The sequence below is a fragment of the Nicotiana tabacum genome, chromosome 4 (assembly GCF_000715075.1).
Source record: "Nicotiana tabacum cultivar K326 chromosome 4, ASM71507v2, whole genome shotgun sequence".
NCBI lineage: Eukaryota > Viridiplantae > Streptophyta > Magnoliopsida > Solanales > Solanaceae > Nicotiana > Nicotiana tabacum.
In genome coordinates this window covers 75,876,818-75,889,853 of record NC_134083.1, presented here as the reverse complement: position 1 = coordinate 75,889,853, position 13,036 = coordinate 75,876,818, and positions in this window count along the sequence as shown.

Genomic DNA, 13,036 nt, shown 5'->3' with positions numbered 1-13,036 from the left:
GGCAGCAAGGTCTGGTTCTTCAGACTCGCCAGCTAGTGCCACTGGTGCAGATGGTGCTGAAGGATTTGGGGTGGAATGGTTTGGGTAAAATAACATATCAAAGGGGAGATCTCCGGCTGTAGCAACCCTGGTCACCACTCTCTGGAGCTTGTCCACTAACTTCTTACTAGCCTAGGACTTCCTCATCTTCTTTACTTCCTTTCCCACCTCTTCAATCACTTATCTATGTTGTATCAAGGTGTCCATGATAGTCTTCTGATTCTCCAAAATTTTCTTCAATGTCAGAAGGAACCCGTGATGCCTGTGAGGTGGACTGCGCTGCAGTAGTACTGGACAAGTTAGTCATATTTACAGTGGTTATATGAGTTGTTAAGACTCTCCAATGTCTAGGAGACTTACAGTGCAGATAGTGGATGAGTAGGCACGAGCAATGGATTCAAATCCAAGGTGGGATCACCTTTGTAACATAATCCATCGGCTCTACCTTTGCATCAGTTAGATATTCTGTAATGGTGTTGGGATATGGGTCGGACGAGTCATCTTGCCGAGTGATCAGTGAGATGTTGGCCGACATCACGACACCCACATTGATTGGGTACCTGACCATAATAGAAGAAACCAGAACTGCCCGAGGAATCGAAAGGTAAGTCTCATTCTGGCATGGATCCAACCTGTTGCATACAAATGTCTGCCACCCCTTTGCCTCAAAGGTCAACATGCTACGGTGGATGGGAACCCCAATATCAATCCATGGTGGTGGTGGCTCTGGTAGTACCAGAATCTCCACTAACCAAGGTCAGACCTCGTCCCCCAGTGTACACTTCTCCAAATACTCCTTCGGCTCAACATCTTCAAATCCCAAGTACACATTGAGCGTATGCCGATCAAACCTCACTTTTAGGTTACATACCTTTGTCACCTTTTTTATATGAGCCACATTGGTGTAGAATTCATGGATAAAGTACTCTTTGGAATCCACTACACTCTAGGTGAACCACATCCACCCCTTGCGTGCTCTGAACTGTCTCAAAACTGCTGGGTTGTACCTCTCCAAATCTGTTAACATAAACTATCACTCAAGAGTTAGCAACCTCACTGGAAACCACACAAGGAAGATGGTGAAGGTGTCCAGGCTGACAAAGCGGTCCTCCCAAACATCATTGTTCTTTGATCTTTCAAAACTGACAATTGTAGAATCTCCCTCTCTGCCATCATCTGGAATATCATGAACTGGAGCATCATGTGCCTCAGGGACTAGTGTAGTCGATGGCTCAGAAGCCTGACTAGCACTCTCTGATCCCTCAGAAGTTCAATGAGATGAGGATGTCTCGTCCCTGAGTTGGTATCTCCCTACAGGTCTTGACTGTACGACTGGCTGCTCTTGAACAGTGGCTGAGTTGCCCTCTGATGCTTCCCTAGACAGGACATATGAGCTCGTCTCGGAGAGAACTGCACCTCTCCCTCAGGCAGCTGTTACTCTATTCCTTATTGTCTTTGGTTGGCCAAGAGCTAAGGCATTCTTACCTCGGCCTCGAGAAGGTTCACCTCTCCCTTTTGAAGTGTCGCCGCATCCTCTATATCAAACCATTGTCTGTACCAAACAAAGGAGATTGTTAGTTGCAATTCAATGTTCAGACATACACATGAGATGTACAAATAAAGGATAGCCAGAGTACATGGTGAGGGTGTTCAATCAAATCATGCCCGTAGGGAAAAAGAACTGCGGTCCGTACAATTTTTCTTGCGGCCACAGATGAGGACTTACGGACCGCACAATTTTGTTTCGCGCCCGCAATAGTGAAGTGCGGTTTGCACAATTTTACTTGTGGTCGCACCTCTGAGACCCAACAAATGCCAACTCTCCGATGACAGAGAATTGGCTGGTGTGCGGCCGCAATATGGTTTTTGCGGTCTGCACAATTAAACTTGCGGCCACACATTGAAGTCTCCAAGTAGGGACTCTCTGATGACAGTAAAAGGGCCATTCTGCGGCCGCAATGGGAAATATACAGAACGCATATTTTTTCTTGTGGTCGCAAATCCTTTCTTTCACTATATTCCGTTAAAATCAAAATCCGTGGACATCACAAATTCAGGTGCGGCCACAGAATTCAAAAATTATGAACAATTCAGTTTTTTCTATCTAGGTTTTACAATTTCGTGGACAAGTTGACATGGCAACATCATAGAAGCATGAAAATATGTTAACCCAATCCCTATAAAGCATGTATTAGTTAAACCATTACATATTTACCCCACATGGATACACAATTGAATTCTATTGACAAATGGCCTAAAAAGAACTAAAATTCTACAAATTAAAAGAAAACGATTAACAAGAAATTGAAGCATACCAGATGAATGAGTGTAATGAGTGGCTGATCAAAGATATTGTGTGTGTGGACAAAAGAAATCACCAAATAATTTCAAGAGGGCACTAGTTTTTATTCAGAGAGTGAATAATGTACAAATGACTGTATTCCTCTATTTATACCAGTTGGTTGGCTAAGGGAAAGAAGAGTGAGTGCAGACCACACTCTATTACCTGGTGAATCCATCTCAGCATCTCATCTGCAGTCTGCACAATTTTGTATGCGGCCACAGATTTTCATGTGCAGTCGCACATCACCCTTTTCTATGACAGGCTAAACTTGTGAGAGTGGGCATTTTCATCCTTTCTTTTGTGTGGTCCGCAAGATAATTGTGCGGCCGCATTGCACTTTTGATACAATAACCATAATTGTGCAGTCCGCACAAATCAACTGCGGTCCGCAATTGTTAGAGCACTTAGCTAAAGTTTTGGTCGACAATTCCTGTAAGTCACACTCAGCCCTATAACATACTTCATATCAAGTTAGAACAAAAAATAACACCTAACTAAAAAAAGAAAAAGGAAAATAAACATGGGTTTTCTCCCAAGAAGCGCCTGATTTAACGTCATGAGATGACGCAAAATACCCTCAATTAAAATGAATGACCGCCACGACGTGGCTATCTCCAACCTTTGCCAAATAGTGCTTCACTTGGTGACCATTGACTCGGAATACTTCATTATTTTTGTTCTTCAAGTCTAATGCGCCAAAAGGTGTCACATCAGAATTTCAAAAGGACCAATCCATTTAGACTTTAGCTTCTCGGGAAACATCTTCAACCTTGAGTTAAACAACAATACAAGATCGTCCACCTTGAACTCTTTGTTCCAAATGTATTTGTCATGAAGATATTTCATATTTTATTTGTATAAGGACAAACTTGCATAAGTATGGTACCAGAACTCATCCAATTCATTTAAATGTGCAACCCTCAACTTAGCGGCCTCATCCCAATCAAGATTCAATTTCTTTAGAGCCCATATGGCCTTGTGCTCTAGTTCCACCGGAAGATGACAACCTTTTCCGAATACCAACTGGTATGGCAACATTCCGATAGGTGTTTTGTAAGTCGTTCGATAAGACCATAGTGCATCATCAAGCTTCTTGGCCTGATCCATCCGATTAGCATTCACCATTTTGGACAAGATACTTTTTATCTCCCGATTGGAGACTTCTACTTGCCCACTAGCTTGTGGATGATAAGGAGTCGTGACTTTGTGAGTAACACCATACTTGCTAAGCAAAGTGTCGAAATCCTTGTTACAAGAATGTGACCCCCTATTGATCATAATACCACGTGGAGTACCAAACCTTCTAAAAATATTCTTCTTTAAGAAAGCCACCACACTTCTCGCCTCATTATTGGGTAAAGCAACGGCCTCAACCCATTTGGACACATAATCAACTGTGGCCAAGATGTAGGTGTTTCCACAAGAACTCACAAAAGGGCCCATTAAGTCAATACCCCACACATAGAACATATCAATCTCCAAAATGGTTGTGAGAGGCATTTGATTCTTCTTTGAGATTTCATAGGCCCGTTGACATTCATCACATCTTTTCACTAGCTCACTTGCATCATTGTAAAGGGTGGGCCAATAGAAGCGCAACTAAGCACTTTGGCCGCCGTTCTTGTGCCACGATGATGACCACCATATGGAGACGAATGACAAGCCCTAAAAATTTTACCTTGCTCTTCTTCTGGTACATATCTTCTAATCACCTCATCCGTACAAATCCAGAAAAGGTATGGTTCATCCCAATAATTATATTGACAATCCCGTTTGAGCTTCTTCCTTTTGTTTGAAGAGAACTTATCTGGAATGATTCCACACACAAGAAAATTTGCTAGATCTGAAAACCATGGCACCTCTTTCATTGAAATACCCAAGAGTTACTCATTAGGGAATGAGTCATTAATTTCGAGGCCATTATGTGGCCTCCCCTCCTCCTCTAAACGAGATAAGTGGTCCGCCACTTGGTTTTCACTCCCTTTTCTATCTTGGATGTCAATATCAAACTCTTTCAACAAAGCACCCATCTCATCAATTGAGATTTGGAGTCCTTCTTGCTCATAAGATAATGAAGCATCGCATGATCCGTGTGGACAATGAATTTTGCACCCATCGAGTCCGAGCGAAACTTCTCAATTGCAAACGTAATGGCACAGAGCTCTTTCTATGTAATGGTATAGTTGACTTGTGCATTATTCATGGTCTTACTATCATAGTAGACCTGATGAAAACATTTGTTGATGCGTTGCCCCAAAACCGCCCCAACCGCTATGTCACTTGCATCACACATGAATTCAAAAGGGACACTCTAATTTGGAACGGTGATGATAGGAGTAGTTTTCAACTTGAGAATAAAAAATTCAAAAGCCCTCGTGCAATCATCATTGAAGTTGAACTTAGAATACTTTTCAAGAAGCTTGCACAACAGGTTCAACACCTTAGAGAAATCTTTGATGAAACACCAGTAAAATCTCGCGTGGACTAAGAAACTCCACACACCCTTCACCGAAGTTGGAGGTGGAAGTTTAGAAATCACCTCAAATTTTTCCTTGTCAACTTCAATTCCATGATTTGAGATTTTGTGGCCAAGGGCAATGCCTTCCTTGACTATTAAATGACATTTCTCCCAATTAAGCACCAAATTTGTTTCTTCACATCTAGCTAATACTTTATCCAACATACACCTTTGAAAAGTCGTCAGTGCATTGCACAAACCAAATGGCATATGCTTGAAGGCGAATGTACCATAGGGACATGTAAATGTTATTTTCTCTTGATCGTCCGGAACAATAAGAATTTGGTTGTAGCCCAAATACCCATATAAAAGCAATAGAAAGCATGGTCGGCCAATCTTTCAAGCATTTGATCAAAGAAATAAAGTGGAAACTGATCCTTCCTTGTGACTTTGTTGAGCTTGCGATAGTCCATACACACCCACCATCCGATCACCTTTCTTGTAGGAATCAACTCATTCTTGTCATTGGTGACCACTGTCATGCCTCTTTCTTTGGGACATATTGAACCAGAGAAGTCCATGAACTATCGAAGATGGGGTAGACAACCCCGACATCCAACCACTTAATAATATCCTTCTTGACAACTTCTTGCATAGCCTCATTGAGTCTCCTTAATCTCCTTCTTGACAACTTCTTGCATAGCCTCATTGAGTCTCCTTTGATGTTCAATATATGGTTTGGCTCCATCCTCCAACTAGGTCTTATGTATGCAAAAGGCGGGGCTTATCCCCTGAATATCCTCCAATGTCCACCCAACATCCTTCTTCCTCTTATTGTAGCACCGCCAATGTGAAATCTAACTGCACGTTAGTCAAATAAGAGGAAAGAATAATCGCTAAAGTAGAATAAGGGTGAAGAAATTCATACCGAAGATGTGGAGGAAATGGCTTCAACTCCAAGGTAGGAGGCTCTTCAATATAAGGCTTTGTAGGAGGAGTTGTCCTATTTTCAAGATCCAAAGATAATTTAGGGGGTGCATAGTTGTACGACCCCATTCTTTGCAAAAAGTTCACACATTCCATGAAAACCATCCATCTCATCATCATCACAGTAGAGCAAGACGAGCTCAAACATATCATCAACATTGATTGTAGCACTTGTTTCATCAACAATAACATCGGTCGCCAAATCCACAAAAGAACACACGTTATTGCTATTTGGTTGCCTCATGGACTTGCACACATGGAATATCCCTTTTTCATCATCAACCAGGAATCTAGGTTCTCCGGCTTCAACATCACAAAGAGCCTTACCCGTAGCAAGGAAATGTCTACCAAGAATAATCGACACTTCATAATCAACCTCAGAATATAGAATCACAAAATCTGCCAGAAGAATGAATTTATCAACACAAACCAAGACATCTTCAATCACTCCCAAAGGCTTCTTCATAGTACAATCGACCATTCACAATCTCATAGAGGTGGTTCTTGGTTTCCCAATACCCAAAGTCTTGAAAACCAAATAGGTCATCAAATTGATAATTTTCCCAAGATCACAAAGAGCTTTAGCAAAATTGTCACTTTCAATTGTACAAGGAATCGTGAAAGCACCAGGATCCTACAACTTAAGAGCCATTGAATGCACAATTTCACTCACTTGATGAGTGACTTTGATAGTTTCAAAATTCATTTACCTCTTCTTTTTCACGAGATCCTTCATAAACATGGCATAATCGGACATTTGTTCCAAAGCTTCAACTAATGGCACATCGATGGAGAGACTCATCATCATTTGAATGTAATTTTTGAATTGATTCTCACCATTTTGCTTGGCAAGTCTTTGAGGGTATGAAGGTAGAGGATTAGGCAATGGTGCCTTAGCTGTTTGCGCTACCGGCTACGTTATGTCAATAATGTGATCCCCAGAGGGCTTAACCTCCTCTTGAGTCTCTTCCACACTATCATCAATATCAATCTGAACTTCATCATTAGGTTGCACCACTTGATCATCATCCACAAGTTGTCTTTGACTTTAGGTGCGTGCATTCCCACCTCTTCCACTTCTTATAGTAACGGTCATGGCATGCCCCATGTTATTTTTACCCTTTGGGTTTACTACCGTGTCACTTGGTAGTGCCCCCTTAGGATAAAAATTTAGAGCTTGGGAGATTTTCCCCATTTGAACTTCCAGGTTACGGATTGATGTGTTGTGTGAGGCAAGTTGGGCATCGGAATCGGATTTCTTTTCCATCATTTTCTTGAATATATTTTCAATATTCCCCATCTCATTTTTTGAGGAACTTGAACTATGGGAAGGATAAGGAGGCGGGTTGCTCGGTTGTTAATACATCGGGGGCCTTTGAAAACTCGACCCCTGATTGCCTTAATTGTCGTTCCATCCGCCTTGATTGTTACCCCGCCTCCCCAATTTCCTTGATTATTTCTACTCCAATTTTCTTGATTGTTTTTGTTATGCCAATTCCCTTGATTGTTGTTTCTTCTATAATTGCCTTGATTGTTGTTTCTGCTATAATTGCCTTGATTGTTATAATTCCAATTGGCTCGATTGTTTTGATGTCTCCATTGTTGTTGGTTTGGGCCTTGGAAGTTGTTTCTTTGACCTTGAAAGTTGATCACATATTGCACTTCCTCCTCTTGTTCATTGTAGGAATCATCTTGCTCAAAACCATTATTTTCTTGCACATAATTCTCCACTCGATTTTGCACTTGTGGACCCTTTGTCCTCCTCTTGTTCACCATCATGTTCACTCCCTTAATGGCATTGACTTGCTTGAGATTTTGCACTTGATTTAGTTGGGCCTTTGCTAGTTGTGTCGTGGTGGTTGTCAACTCTTCAATGGCTTGCCCATGGTCTTGCAACTCTTTGTGAAGGTGGATCATGTTTGGGTCACCTTGTGGAGCATCGGCCGGGGATTGCCAAGTCAATGATGTTTTCGCCATCTCATCCAAAATCTCACACGCCTCCGCATAAGGCGTAATTATGAAGTTCCCACTGGTAAGTTGATTCATTACACATTGGTTGGTTTTGTTAATCCCATGATAGAAAGTTTATTGAATCATTTTCTCCTTCATATCGTTATTAAGACATTCCTTAACCATTGTTCTATAACGTTCCCATATCTCGTGTAGTGGTTCATTTGGTTCTAGCTTGAATGCCAAAATCTCATCTCAAAGTGTAACCATGTGCCCTGGAGAGAAGAAATTAGAAATAAACTTTTCTGCCAACTCATCCCAAGTGTGAATGGAATGGTTCGGCAATTGTTCCAACCAATCTAAAGCTTTCCCCCATAGAAAGAAGGGAAAAAGCCTTAGCCTCAATGCATCCTCGGAGTCATTTGTTAGTTTTCTCCCCCAAGAAATATCCACAAACGCCTTCAAATGTTTGTATGCATTTTGAATTGGAGCACCGGTGAAGAAACCCCGTTTCTCAAGCAAAGTGAGCATCACAATGGTGATTTGAAAGTTTCTCGCCCTAATACGGGGAGGGATTATTGAACCTGGATATCCTTCATTGGGTAATATCCGATGTGGAGCTACTCGTGGTGGAGGCGGAGCGGGGACATTGTCATGAGGCACTCGGCCTCTACTATTGGCTTGAGGTTCAAGAGGAACCTTATATACTTGCTCATCTTCGACGTCCACATCCCCCAAAGGAAAATTTTCGAGCTCATTGTTTTCCATGGTTGTACCTACGATTTCTCACACAAGTTATTCCAAAAACAAACCCAAATATATAGCTAACACCATTTTAACTCCCTGGAAACAATGCCAAAAATTGATGACGTCCACAACACACCTCAATGAGAGATATGATACCGTCGTATGCAATAATAATTACTCAACTATGAGTCAGGGTCAAATCCACTAGGAGTTATAAGGGGTGTCAGAAATATGTATTTGTAGCAAGTGAATGGACTACCTAAATTGCACTTCCACAATAGATTTTTGATTTCTACTTTTATTATAACTCTAATGATAGCGAGCTAAGGTAAATAAACTAGATATGAATATTTTTGTTGTTTTTTCAAATAGTTTAAAGGCCTAGGGTTGTGAGCATAACATAGGTTTTTGCCTAATGAGATAAAGGCCTAGGGCTATGAGCACTTCCACAACGTTACCCACTCAATACCACTCGGTCAGAGACTGATTTTGCCCAATTAGACTTTCTCAAGCCCAAATGGGTATCAAATAAAATAGTTGATATGGCTTTCTCAAGCCCAAATAGGTATCTAGTTTGAACCCTTTAATTACGCTTATCAGTCTCTTAATGAACCCAATTCCTTGTTAGCCCAATTATCCTAGACTAGGTCTTTCTTTTCCAAGCAGAGACTAAGTCAAATAGGCATGAATCAATATTTTTAACCATTAATTCTAATATTAAAGCATGAACTAAGCTAAATAATTAACATCCAATCATAAACAAGTGTAAAAATAATCACCCATAAGGTTTTCACATTAGGGTTGGGTAACAACACTAGTAAAAATATATCTACTCATAATGGGATTTGAAGAAAATAAAGAAGAAAAGCTAGCTAAACCCATAATGAAAGATTAAAATGATGAAAAATAATGTTTAAACACCAAAATAATGTAAAATGTCCTAAAGTAGTAAAAAGAAATGGCTACAAAAGATTTTAATGTTCAAACTTTGACCTAATTTTGTGAAACTCGTATATTTATACATCACCAAAAATCGCAATCAAAAATGCCCCTCTGGAGGTTCTACAGCCGTACAATTCCTTGTGCGGTCCACAGATTTCTTTAGTTGGAAGGAAGAAGGATTCTGCGACCGCACATTTCTTGTGTGGTTCGCACTTCACAAAGGCTTCAAGACTTGGTCTTTTTGCATATTCTATGAACTTTGAATCTTTGTCAGTGAAAGCTAGTTCTACGGTCCACATATTCCTGAAAAACCTATTAGGTTGTAGCCACATATGGAATTCTACGGTCCGCTATTTCTTCTGCGCACCGCACATCTTTGCTTTTGCGCCCTTTTTTGCCTTGTGCTTCGAAAAACTCCTTTTTGAGTCGGATTTCATCATGGGAGAATAAACTTCTATCATTCCTGAAATTTGCACAATTTCATTAGTTTTGGGAACACAATTCAATATGTTTGGACTAAAACAATAGCTAAAAGGTGATAATAAGGGGTCAAAATCCCCACTTATCAGTAACCACGCCGGACATATTGTGTTGTTATGCATGGGATCACGTGTAAATACTCGCCCGATCATTTTGAGCAATTTGCACTTCGCTCAATAGTTTGCGGGTAGGAATAGCTCAGTATGATGTATTATGACTTGTGTGAATTGTCAGTGTTAGTTTTCAGGTTATTCGGAGTGGATTAGGAAATTTCTAGAAGGTTTCGGCACAAATTGGCAAAAGTTGGAAATTTGAAGATTTGGAAAGCGCATAAGTATGATCGGGAGTTGACTTTGATGATATCGAGTTCAGATTGTTGTTCAGGGAACTTGAATAGATTTGTTATGTCATTTGGTACTTGTGTGCAAAGTTTGAGGTCATTCCGGGTTAATTTGATATGTTTCGGCATGAGTTTTGGAAGTTGAAAGGTTTAAAGTTCATTGAGTTTTTTTCTAGGTGTGATTAATCATTTCGGTGTTGTTATGTGTGATTTGAAGCCTTTAGTAAGTCTGTGTTATGATATGGGACTTGTTGGTATATTCATACGGGGTCCCGAGAGGCTCGGGAGAGTTTTGGGCATGATTAGGATCATTTTGCAAATTTTGGTTGAGGCTGGTTTGCTGCAGGATCTGGTGTGATCGCACCTACAGCTGGTTTTGTGCAGGTGCGATGGTCACAGAAGCATAAGTATGGTTGCTCATGGTCACAGAATTTGTAGCACACATGCGTGCGCGTAGAAGTGATAACGTGAGCGCAGGAGCGGACATTTGCGCATATGCGCGTTCAAGTGTTGTAGGAGCTGATGTTTTTCCACAGGTGCGAGGGCCTTTTCCACAGGTGCGGAATTTTGGTCACAAAAGTGACGCCGCAGAAGCGGCTAAGTGTGTCGCAGATGCGATGATGCTTGGGCAGAAGCTATATATCGAGGGCTTGGCTATGTTATTCATATTTTGAGTTGGGGAGCTCGGATTTGAGCAATTTTGGAGGCAAATTTTATCACAAGTATTGGGGTAAGTGATCTATACTCAGTTTTGATTATATTTCCTGAATCTATCTTCGTATTTGGTAATTGGATTATGAATTTTAAAGAGAAAATTGGGGTTTTTTTTCTAAAGTTTCATAAAGTGAATTTTTGGCTTTTGAGCATCGATTTGGAGTCGGATTTGAGTGAAACTAGTATGGTTGGACACGTAATTGAATGGGTAGTCGAATTTTGCCAATTTCATTGGGTTCTGAGGTTCAGGTCCTAGTTTGACGCTTTGGTTGACGTCGGGGTTTTTATTAAAGATTTGACCTTTATCATTTGGAATTGTTTCCTTAGGCATTATTTGATGCATTTGCGTTGATTTTGGTTTTTTCGAGCCGTTCAGAGGTCGGTACGCGCGAGATGGCATTTTTGGAGTTTCGCTTGGCTTGGTCGATATTGGATTTGGCTTGTTCGAGGTAAGTAACACTTTAAAAGCTGATGTTGAGGGTATGAACCCCTGAATATATGTGATATGTATTTCGTGTTGAGGTGACACACATGATAGGTGACAGGCGTGTGGGCGTGCACCCTGTGAATTATGACTCAATTGATTCTGTAGTACTATGTTGTTACGTAATCACATTAGTATCCATAAAATATGTACGTGCTTGAGTAATCGAGCTGTGATCCATGTTAGAAACCATGTTTTGGCTATATGCTTATTCTATCGGGACCCACTGAGGTCATATCTACAACAACAATAACAACATACCCAATATTATCCCACACCGTGGGGTCTAGGGAGGGTAGTGTGTATGCAGACCTTACCCCTACCTTGTGAGGAAAGAGAGGTTGTTTTGAATAGACCCTCGACTTAGGAAAGCATAAGCACTACATTAATGAAAATATAGACAATAAAGGACAATACCAAAAAGTCATATAAATGTAGAATAAAAATAACAAGATAGTAAGGTGATCAACAATGAAAGAAAACAATGATTAGTCATAAAAACCTACTACCAACAAAAGCGAGACCGTGTCCCAATACTACTGTTATGAACACTCTAGACTACCTACTCTACAACTTTAATCCTCGACCTCCATGCTCTATTGAGGTCATATCTGTTGTGAGTTATTTTCTTAAATTGCAGTTACATACTCAATCATATTCGAACATTTGCATATCATATCTCAGTCTCTGTTGCTATTTATTGATGCATCATACCATTATTTGGGCTAATTTTTGTGGCATTGTGAGCCCGAGAGACTGGAGAGATTGATGACTGAGTTGGGGCCTGAGAGACGGATCGTAAGTGGTATTGATTGAATCGGGTTGCATGCCGTAGCAGAATTTATTATTCATGGGTTGGATCTGCCAATTATTATTGAGTCATGATGGGATTGGTCTGCATGCCGCAACATGATTTATTATTCTTAGGTTGGATCTTCCTTGTATTATTGCTTCATGATGGGATCAGGTTGCATGCCGCAACATGCTTTATTGATTCATGCCATGATCCGCGTATAATAGCGCTTGGGCTGGATCTGCCCCTCCAGAGTCTGCACACCCACAGTGAGGGCAGTTGCAATTAATTCATTTGGGTTGGATCTACCCTGTACAGTGCTGAATGACTGAGAGTGTTGAGGGCTAGATCTTCCCTGTTCAGTGCTGAGTGACTCAGTGTGTTGAGTGATTGAGTGTGATGAGTGGAGAGTGTGAGATAGCGGGATTGAGTACTCTGAGAGTATGCATATGGTTTTATCACGGTATTGCAATGCGTTCGACGCAGACACTTGACATACAGGCATAAAGATACATTTTTCTCATGATACGGTATTACATCATTCTTCACGTCACATACACATTGACATGCATGCATAAAGATGTATTTTGCTCATGCCATTTGAAAATGAAACATTTACCTGTTGAAAGTTTTGGGAAAAATTACAGTTTTACAAACTTACCCATATTTTAGTGATTTCAGTAAAAGAATTGGGTTTTCACTGATATGCTTGAAAAACATGCCTATTTTCCGGAATCGTGAACGAGCTGAGCATTTTA